The sequence below is a fragment of the Bombus fervidus genome, chromosome 1 (genome assembly GCF_041682495.2).
Source record: "Bombus fervidus isolate BK054 chromosome 1, iyBomFerv1, whole genome shotgun sequence".
Lineage (NCBI taxonomy): Eukaryota > Metazoa > Arthropoda > Insecta > Hymenoptera > Apidae > Bombus > Bombus fervidus.
The window spans coordinates 7658736-7670889 of record NC_091517.1 but is presented as its reverse complement, the minus strand read 5'-3'; the positions used below and the strand labels follow the sequence as shown (position 1 = coordinate 7670889).

Here is a 12154-nt window from a genome sequence, read left to right as displayed (position 1 = left end):
AGAATTTAATTTGATGATTTTATCGTGGTAACGTAAAGGAAGCTGAAGTCGAAGACGAAGAGTCTGAAGAGCAACGAATGCACGAGTCCACCACGGACCAGCCGGGAAATCAGACTGACTAGAGGGTTGGAAAAGACCAACGTGTAACTCCGATACGTCCTTTCGACCTTTTTAATAGTTAATAAACGCACTATAACCTAGAACTTAGTAATCCATGGTAGGAGGAATCTATACCCTTGTAATGGATATAATATAGCAAACGTGTATCGCATTGATTGATTCCGTGGTATGTATGTATGGGAAAAATAACAGAACAATGAAACCGGAAGTAGAGGTTTAGACGGAAAGTTCTGAAACTGAACTAACAGCTGTTTAAACGCTGTGTAATTGCGGTGGAAGTTTACGACTTACATCGAGTTACGTGGAACATTTCTTTCTTCTGGTCTACTGTATCATACACTGTATCTAGTAATTATAAAACTACTTGAAAACTTTCGATTTTTGTTCCGTTACAGGGGTTACATAAAATATTTCTACGTATCTTTATTTCTCAATGGAAAATGTTATACATTTAACAGCAAAATATTGAGCAAATTCTCAGAATTTGTTTTTACAATTATAATAAAAATCCAATAGATTTTAATGATGTAAATTGACTACAAAGAAATTACAAATAATATGTTGTGTTCACACAACGTTGTCCCTTAATCTATGAATAGAAAAATTTATATTAAGCAGTAGTTCCTTCAGTTACTTATGGAATTATTTGCGTTTCGTCGATAAAATTGGATGTACAAAATATTTGTAATGTGCATCAATTTTAACGAGTTTCTCAAAATCGAAATATAACCGAATTTAACAACTGATCTCATTTGTTTCAGAAGAAACGCTATAGTTGTTCAGCTGTCTCATCGCGGAAGAGGAAAAACGTTTTTCTATTAGCCACTTGACCGTTTCACAGGAAATACATATGTACGAAATGGTTGGCACCGTTCCAAAAGGTCGACCGTGTTACGCATCAATAAGAGGCGTAACCATGTTTTAAAAGAGAACGTGAATCGTATACCACTATCATACCTTCCTACAAACTTCACGAGACCACCTAAAAGCGCGTAATGATAAGGTAATCGATTTAGAAATAATACCGCAATTGTCTGCATTCTGAATCAGGATCAATTCACAATTCTAACATACATATAAAATAGAAAGTTGCCAATTTTGTTTCTTTCTTTTCTTTTCTTTCCTTTTTTTTTTTTTTTTTTTTTTTTTTTATACTAATCTCATAAGCTAGACGATCATATATCTGTCAAGCTAAATTGAGCAAATTTTCTGCAATGATAGGAAGCCTTCCGGCAGATCATAATTCACTATCACGAGACCGGTTGTCTTTACGTATTCTAGTTCAACTCATTGGACAGTATAGAGTAGCTCTAGTTTCTAGTAAATTATAGCTTCTATAAATATTATATACGAAACGATATCGTGATCATACGATTCCTCGACTATATGTATTTTTTTAAAAAGAATTTTCATTTGCTACTTCATAAAAAGTAGCCTTATATGCAACTCATCAGCAATTTGCAATTCTTAATTTTTATTTTCTTGGGATAAATTTAAGATACGTTTTATATTGATATTATAGATTTTTATTTATAGCAGGACATTAGAGTGAAATAAATGCGACTACAAAGATATCTTTTTGGATATTGAAGTTTATGAAAGATTTAAATTTACAGTAAAAGATCTTCAAATCTTTTTTTTTTTTTTTTTTTTTTATTCGTGTAGAAAATATTCATACTATATCCTAACTTGGAATTAAATCGATCGATGCAATAGACATGAATATCATTGAATGAATAGATTTGTAGTATAAAGTTCACCAATAGAAATATGAACGTACGTATGCCCAATTGATGATGACTCGGTCATTAATCATTATCTTATGCCACGTGAATGTCACACATACGTAAATGCTTCCTAGAACTTCTATGTTTTTACTATATCTTTGCAATGTCAATAACATAATCTTCTATCGCCATGACGTACTTTGTGCATTATTAAAACACGACAGGTGTACATCATTGTGAATACTACTCGAAGGACATAAACGCTAAAGTAATAGTAGAGTGACTGATAATTATATGGTAGTCGCCTGGAGTTATCACAAGATGATGAGAAACACAACTTATCACGAAATATAACGCGGCTATAATAAATTATAAATTCAAAAAAGTATTGCTTTCAACGATAAGATAAATGAATCAATTATTCAATTAATTCACTGTGCATAAATGATTTCGTTCAAGATTGGGGAAAAATGACATTTACGCTAATGCAAAATTCTTTCCAAAGAAACGATATTAAAATCTAGTTTTTTATACCAACGCAAATGTTTTAAATATTTTATGACGTTCCTTGTATGATCTTCCACTAACCTTTATAAAAGATTACACGTTGAATTGTATTCTATTGAGCAATTTTCATTGTATTCAAAGAAAATTTAATTAGTGATGAAGTTTGTAACATAAATTTATAATACTGATCTTACACCTGTTTTAATTGTTTAAATGAAATAAAACAGAAATATCTATTTAAGCCTGCTATTTTTTCGTGTTTCTATGATCTGGCATGAATATTATATATACCAGATATTATTAAAATATAGCGTTTAAATGTTCAGTTTTAACATATTATTTTAATTTTACTTTTACTTTAGACCTATATCCTATTGCAAGAAGGACATTGGGTTCTTATTTCTAATTTCTTATACATTGATTTATTTCTACATTGATCTCTTAGTTACTATATATATATATTATATTACTATTTTATTACGTTATATTATGGAGTATTAATATTCAATATATTTAAATTTTACTTTCTTTTTGTATATTCGAATACTGCCTTTCCCATTAGGTAACTACCTGCTTCCTCCGTGATTTTTAAGAGCGACTAATAAACCCAAGGACTGTTTTGAATACCAGCCACAAACAGAAAATACTTACAGGATTGAAGATTCCGTTAAAAAGATTCTGTTTATGGTGGTTCCTTAGGTTTATTGAGAATCGGTAATTGTGCATAGGCCTTTGACGGTCAGACTATGAAGAACCATCTCACGCGACGTAACAAATACAGTGTTCAAAAATTTGCGAAGAAAATCTATGAAGAGAAAAGAAGCAACGTGAACGACGGGGTCGAAAGAAAATAATATTCATTTTAAATATTTTCCCGAGAAAAACAGATTTATACAAGAAAATATCGTTGTAATGTATAAAATACTAAACGTAACACGAATAGCAAAAAGCATAAATTACATATTCTGCATGCTACTGTAAAAGGGTTACACGAATACGTGTCCGCTTGAAATAGATTCACTTAATTACAGGTGAAAAGAGAAATATAAATAGAAAAAGAGGGACATAAATGGGGATCTCGGTTTCGAAATTCAACTTTCGAAGTCAATCAGATACAAACCGGTGGCACACACGTGTAATTATGTAAATCTAATTGTATATGTTTCCTCCAACTTATTCATTTTGCATGTTTTCGCCACAGATGTACATCCGATGGCTCGATTGCACGACTGTTATTCGTGTTCAACGACCGCTATACGAGGAACATCGTGAAAAACCCAGGATATCGCGTGCTCGTCAACTTTTCTTAACCGATCCCAGACAATTTACTCTAAAATTAAACGTATTCAATTTTCAACGATTTTCATCGTTCTACGGTAGTGAGACGTTGCAGTTGCTATGCAAGTGATGAACAACATACGTGGTCTATCTTCAGTTAAAGTAGATAAGAACGAATAGAGCACAAATTCTTGAAAATTGTTAAATCATATTTAAACACGTTAAGTGCATACAGTAGAACCACTAGACTGAGGATATTTATACACAGTCACATTTTCTAAATATTATAACGAGTATTATATTTTAGATACCTCACACATTTTTTAATATCTTTTGCCTTTTTTTTATTGTTGTACCTACAAATTTCTTATAAATGCATACAAATCACTTAATTAATGTACGTATTTGAATTAAAGAAACTCATAAAATTTGAACTACTTGTCATATTACAACAATGCATAATAAAAAATCTGTGTTATTAGGCTCTTATTAATCTATGTTATATACGCTTAAAAAATGCGAAAATATCATTCAATTTAAAAATATTCATAGTTGCATCATTAACGAAACCTATGACAGATTAAATTAATTAATTTATTTGTATTGCGTGTAAAAAAATAAAAATAAATGTGCTTTTCTGTTTCTCTCAACTTTCGAAACTTATTATTTATGGAAAATAAAGTACCGATTGCTTGAAACATGAATGTCTAGCTTGCTGTTTAAATTTTTTACTTCTGCTAAGATAAATTGCATAAAACTGCATTTCTTTCGAATATATCTACATAGGCACCTGAGTTCATCGATTAGCACGGTTACTTTCGTTCGATACTGTATGCGAATTCACTGCTGGTTTCAGTGGTAGCTTTCGTTGAATGCTATGTAGTTCATTGACCTCAAACATACTCTACAGGGCTTAGATTAGGTTAACGCAGAATGCGAATTGATAGTTTAGATTTCGTAGACTGCACCCTAAGTACAATTTGTAGCACAAAAAATATTACTTTAACGAATTGAGGTGCATAGCTTGTAAACGAAGCATAAAATACATTTTAATTAAGGTTGTGTTTCAGAGATAAAAAATTATGATTGCATTTACAATAGTTTTAATATATTCCATAAAATACTTTTTCACTGAAATAGTGCATCATCAAACGCGTCTTGAAAGCTCAACGTACGAATGTCACGATAATAAAATGTAATTATTATTTATTGACGCATAATTTTTTAACTGTAGTGTATAGTGGAACAGAAGATAGCATATAGTACACGGTAGAAGAATTAGTTTAAAAAAATTGTTGAAAAAGATGAAAAATTTTCTAAAGTATGAAGCACGATATTTAAAAAATCGGTAAAAATCATTAACACGAGAAATCTTTGAATTTATTCAATAATGATATATTTCTTTAAATTTTTCTTTGAAATTGCCTTCAGTATCTCGAATTTCCGAAACAAGCCAATGCATCAAGTTGACTGTATGAAATACGGTCGTCTATTTCCATATGTACATACGGATTCGCATGTGCACATTTTCTCGCGACCCTCGCCAAGTAATGAACGTACCGCCCGATACAAAATGCAATTCATCGTGCTTTATTCGAGTGATGTGTTGTCGTCTCGTAGCGACATCATCTGAAAACAGATCGTGCATAACGTCGCGTCGCGACAAGATGCCCGCGAATGATAGGCAGATCGATCCGGACACGATTCGACTGTCCTCTGAATTAAATAGTAAACGACACGTTGCGAAATATTCCTCTTTATCTTTTGTTTCACGAGTTGCCTTTGACTGATGTTGCTGTCACAGCGTTACATTGTTCCCAAAGCAGTTTTGCAAGAATTTTTATATAACTTTAAGTACTGAGATATTTAATTACTAAATCAAAATATTCTACTTTCATAATTTTAGGTATTGCATTGTATCCTATTGTATTCGTTTTTATTTTATTTTATTCGTTTATGCCTATTACAATTCTTTTGTGTACACGTGCCCTTATTACATTTTGTTTCTGTCTTAATTTATTCCTTAAACCTAAATCTTACTTCTCTATGTACCTAAATATGTCTAATTTATTATACAGATTACTATATATCTTTTACGTGTTAGTCTTTGGTGTTTTGGTCTTATTTCAAGTACAGTAAAAATAGTAAAATAAACTTTTTTTTAATTACTAAATAAAAATTAGGAAGATTTATTTTCTTTAGTTTCAGATACCAAAGTATTACGATTATTATTACTAACTTTTGCATCATTATCTCTGCATAAATACAAAATTTCGATCGATTAATCACTTGTTCTTAGTAAATTGGACCAATTGTATTATTTATTTAATTATATAATTGGGCCAATAACCAGATTTTTTTATATAAAACCATAACGAGTCGTAACATTTATGAACGAAAATATATAGTACATTCGTGTAACATATACCTGAGGAGTTCCACTTAACATCGATTGTTAAAAACATCTTTATCTTTACGAACAACTTGATATAAACGCGTCTCGAATTGATCGCGAACGATCTCATTCAGGGACACGAATCTTCTGCTAATTAATTATTCTCGGTCACGTGCGAGGAAACAGGTTCGTCTAGGTGTACATTGAAACGGTGACAGGACTGAAGAGACGTGCATCATTTACATTCATCCCCGTTCAATGCGACGCTCACGACTGATTGTGAGCAATGATACTTCACGCTTATCTGAACGATGATTAAACGAGCGTATGTACGAAGGGTGCTAGTCTGGGATCTTTCGATGATTTTTGACTGACTTTTCAGACACGTGCAGGATCGAGGATCTTGCATATATCATGTGTGAGAGTATTAATTAAATTAATAATGACGTTATTTACAAATGTAGACTAGCTAACTTCTTATGTGAAAGTAAATCGAAATTATGAAATACGTAAATCATTTTTCTACGAAGCTTCTTTTTCGAGACGACCTATTTTGAAACTTCGTGTAAATGTACGTTTAAGTTTTAATTAGATTTTATTTATGCAATTCTGAATATGAATATGGTTCAGTGTATTACTGGATTATTAGAATCGATAATTAAATTGAAACGTTCCGATACTTTCAAAAATTACAATTTTAAGAATCGTGATATTTTACTTTAATTTTGAGAAATTTGTATGAGACAAAGGAAACAACACGCTTAAAAAACTTCTTATTTCAGTTCTTAATGTTAAAGAATAAAATCCTTCACACAGTTTAATGTAAATTGATCCAGCATTTAGTATTTTACTGTTAAATAATGTAATTTTAATTTAATAAAAACTTCAAATTAAGACATTTTCAAGAAATTATACAACTTCTACGCATCTTAACAACGATGATTTTTAAAAATCGATAATCTCGATACAGAAGCTGCGTACAGAAAAGAAATATATTTTACAATTTCGGTTTATTCTTGGATAGGCAATTAGCGTGTTTCATTGCGCTATTACGATGAACACAACCGTATAATTTACACGCGGAAAGAAGAACGAAAACAACTGAATTTGGTCGATGAAACAAGGGGACGAGCTGTTATCGTGAAAACTGACTTACAGGTCGTATTTATTCGTCGGAACGTCGTTTTATACGGCTGACGTCTTCGCTGAGAGATTAAAAAGTCCCGGTGAGTTTTCAACGTAGATGTGCGACGCGTATCTCTTCTGCCTGTTTCTCATTTGCATTCCGAGGTCAGCGAATCGATCGCAAACACTGAAGAAAAAGGAGCGAAAATGTATTCGACACCGATTCGTCGATTGTCTCGAAGAAAGCTGTCGAACGCGTCGATTATGCACGCTTTGTCTTCCCATTGGGTTCGTCTTATCTCGAGCAGCTTATCTGTGAACCCCTGGAACCGACATTTTTTTTTTTTTTTTTTCATACTTTTTAAATCGATAACGATCGAGAATTAAAGGTTTTCGACCAAGTCCTGTAAAATTCCATCGTTTTACGTTAATTTCGTTCACTCTTGCGCCATTATTTTTGTCAAAATCCTAAATTTTTTCTTGTTATTCGTGAGATATTTCATTCACCTGTTTGCGATACTTTATGCTAAAAATTTTTTGTTTATCTACGGATAGATCTAAACGAATTTGCAATACTTTGTGATATTAAATAAGAATCAGTTTCTGTTTGTTCATGACTTCGCGCATATTTTTTTGTATTTTTTTTCTTTTTTTTTTTGCACTATTATAACGTCAATCTTTTGGATAGAAAAATAAATTTTGAAAAAAAAAAAAACAATATCTAAGTAAAAAGATTACATCAAACTTCACCTTTAAACTCATAAATTCATAGAAATTTGCGATCCGGCAAAGTGGTAGGTATGGTTATATTTTGCGGTCTAAATTTTTATTGCAACGTTTAATAGAAATAAAAATTAAATTATTTATTGCTTGTTTATAAATTATTTATTTACTGTTTCGTTTATTCAATGATACTCTTGAATGTGAATTATTATTTATGAAAAATTGTGTAATTATGTAAATAACCACATGTTAAACCACCTGTTTATCATATTTTACCATATCATTTTAGAAACAGGAATGAATTTTCACGCTGATCTTTGTTCAAACTTTATTATGTATTCTAAATGTTTTATGTATCTTTCAACATCGAATACATGTGTTCCGCCTTCTTGTTCTTACCTCGACGATGATTTCAAAGATTAAAGGTTTTAGTTATGCTAGGTTAAAAAATATCGCTTATTCTTTTCTATAACACCACGAAATATCTGATTGAGTAATCAAATTTACGGCTATCATTCGTCAATACGTTACATATATCTTACAATTATGTGATTTTGAAAAGCTGTTCCAATATTCACAACGTTTTTATTACGCTCGTAAAATTTATTACTTGTCATGTAAGAGTTAAGGAACACCGAATGATATCTTTAAACTAATAACATTTACTTTTAGCTAACAACGTAAGGTTTAATCTTAAATTAGTTGCCACCACTTGCGAGAAATATCAATTTAACATAATTCACTTGAAGTACTTACCTATATGTACGAATTCTCGACAATTAAATGCCATATTGACTTTATCGTAATCTTACGAAAATAAACTTCCTTTTTCAATTGAGTTTTTCAATCTCTGTTATCAAACAAAGATTTTGATAAATCATAAAATAATATTTAATAAATCATGAAACTTCAGACGTTTATTTCGAATAGAAATTAGATAAACCATGATTTCTGTTACTTTAACATTTTTATATTTATCACAAATTCAGCAGTAGCGAAATTTTTTTCGCAAGCTAACGTTGGAACTCGCAAACTTGTTAAAATAATAGATTTTAGCTTTCCTGTTTTTACAAATGTGAATCAACTACATAGATCAATACATATACATTATGCACATAAATATAGTTATGATACTTATTACAATATCTAGCTAACAGAACAAGCTTCCGTTTACTGTCTCGTTTTCAATTCTTTAATTATGTTCATAAAAACGAAAATTTGCATGAACATTCGCAGAATTCTAATAATTGCGAATAATTTACGTAATATATGTGTCCATTTATTATCATTATATTATCATTTTAACAGTATTCATTTATTTATGGGTATAGATATTCAGGAACGCATGGTACATACAAGATCAAGGATTAATATAGATGATTCGTCAATTAGAATTACAGAAATTATATCAAACTATTTCAACCTATGATCCATCCAAAGTAAAAGCTTCGAAAAACATTGTCTGATAATCAGCACGATAAGGACTTTGACGTTCACAAAATTAAGCCTTCATAGCCGACCAGTTTAAAAGGTATTTCCCGGAATGAATCAGCGACAGCCATAGGGATTCTTGATAGATAAACGTATGATGCAAAACAAATATTTGATGTCGACCTTTAGGTGATCGTTGAATAAGCTCGAATGAATCATTGATCTGCATCTTAAAGTAGGATTACTCATCTTCGATAAATGAAAATAAAAGAAGCACTTCACATAATAGCTGTAATTTCAATTATAGGTATTTCTGTATATATTATCGTTCATAAGTGCTATAGGTTAAATAACAGATTAACGATTGAAAACAATATTGATTATCTTTTTATAGAAAAGCTAAAAAGATTGAATTTCAATAAAATTCATGCAAGTATCTAATTATTTCAATGTTACTTGTAGCACTTGTGCAACGATCTTTCTACAAAGGGATCTCTTTTATTTGATTTATAGCTTAGGAAACTTGAAGAAATACAATTTTTTAAATAATCGAGTCCTTTTATAAAGCTTGTCAGATGCGTACAGTAATTCGCGATAGAAGTGAAATAATAATCGAAAAATAATTTTTAAAAACCAATTTTATCGCATTACAATATATGCAAAATAATAACGAAGACTCGAATAATTGTAGTTATGGTATATACTAAAGGAATCAAAAATATAGCATCAAAATACGTTTGAGAATAGTCGATATGCGACAGATGCAAGATATAGTGGCGCAGTTGTTTTAATTATACTATTACGCAATAAATTGTCAGTAGTTTAGTGTTAAAAGGAAAAAAGGCAGATATGCATAAACACTTTTTGCACTTACTGTACGTAGATCTAGCACGTGCGGATACTCGACCTCTATACACTATACGCGGCTCGATATTTCAAGTTGAAATTCCGACGAGTGCTATTTTCCGTTCCTGTTCCAAAAAGGTTAGACCTCTTCCTAAATTCTCTTTCTCAAAACTCTGACAAACGTATTAGGTTGTCCGAAAAGTTTCTTTTGTTTCATAAGATGATAATAGACGAACAACAATTTCTGTTTTATATTATTTTATTGAATTAGGTATGATCTATTTCGTTATATTTCTATTATTATGTTCGTGCATAATTCAATAAACTAATATAAAACAAAAAACATTGTGCGTCTATTATTTCCTTATAAAACGAAAGAAAATTTTCCCTCGCTTAACGCGTGGCCATACACCTAACGATTTAATTATCAACACGATTAATTTTTGATTAATTGATGGCCTAACTGTTAGGTATATACCATTAGGTGATACGTGTACTTAGGTGAAACTTGTCACGTGTAAAGTTGATGCATATTTCAAGGTGGCTATAAAAACACAATTTCCTTGATTATGTTTACTGGAGTAGATACTTACCTAAGGTTTGATATAGGAATATTAAATTAGTAATTAAAAGCTAGCTTTTTGCTTTTAAGGAAATTGGGAATTTCTTAAGTTTGATTAGAAGAGTCGCTCATATAAAATGAGATATTACTTTTACGATTATTACCTTTTATTATTACTGTGTCATGCCAATTATTAAGCTGTTACATAGTAAATGCTAGCCATTGGGTTTTTGTTTCCGTCGTGTTAAGATTATGAAAAGCATTCTACGACGATAACATTAATCTCGCATATAAAATAATGAATTTTTAAAGAAGTTCCAGTCATACGGAATAAACTGTCTACAATCGAAGATGAGATCTTGAACTGTGTTGTCGCTAAACTTTCAACCGGAATTGAAGTGGAACTAAAGTGATAATATGAACACGCCTTCTAGATAATAGTAATTTTTTATTGAATCGATATCGATATCGCTGGAAAGTTTCCTGGAAAGTATTCAAGATTAGCAATATCCTGTATGAAAATAAACAAAAAGATGATTCACATCTCGTTCCTGGTTCTTCATTGAACATAATTAAATTCTATTTTCTCCGCAACGGAGCTCTAAATGAATAAATTTGAATTCTCGTTTTTAGTATATTTGTACAAGTAGAATTCTGCATATAGAATTAGCAAAGTTTATTTATACTAAATAAATGTTCGAATTCCATCATCTCAAAGATGATGTTCTATAAAAACTTTTATTCTACATTGTCGACTTACTTTTACACGAGAAATCATCTTTCCCTACGTATCATTTTACAATTGCTCTATATATAAATGTGTGTCGGAGATGAAGGGACGCCGGAACCTTTCTTTCGGAATATTTGGGAAGGTCCCCAATTCTTTAGTCCAGACTTTTTATTATAACAGTACTTAAACAATAAAACTGAGAAATAGCTGTTTATGAGTCAAGTCAATTATGATTACCCGAGATTTATGACAATGGGCTTGGGCTCGAAGTGATATAATGGGTCACTGAACGCAGCCACGGTCACGGGAGGGACGTGTACCTAACAGAGGTATAAAGTAATTAAATAACTCTTCTTAAAAACAGGGATTGACCTGAGGAATACGGAGAGGAGTATATAAGGACAGTTCCCCTTTGACTGAGGCAATCCGATAAGTTCGACTAGCCCAGCGAACATGTACATCGAGTTCCTAATCGCAATCGTCATCCCGTTGACCGTGTATTCGTTATCGGACCTAAATTATCGTCATAGACAACTCGATCACTCGATCATCGATATCACTTGTTAACTTTTGTAATACATTCCCATAAACAAACATCATCTGGTATAAGACAACTATGGACAACTCGTAGCAAGACTCATCATACGCCCCGTTTTCCAAAGATGATCCGACATATATATATATATATGGGTTGGCAACTAAATGATTGC

General features: G+C 31.3%; 2 protein-coding genes across 4 annotated transcripts in view; both read right to left on the bottom strand.

Moving 5' to 3' along the window:
- The window catches only part of LOC139988183 (uncharacterized), a 75275-nt gene that overhangs the window by 12862 nt on the left and 50259 nt on the right, over positions 1-12154 (bottom strand). The window lies entirely within an intron of this gene.
- The window catches only part of Pus1 (Pseudouridine synthase 1), a 188986-nt gene that overhangs the window by 174461 nt on the left and 2371 nt on the right, over positions 1-12154 (bottom strand). The gene's annotated exons all lie outside the window — the stretch shown is intronic.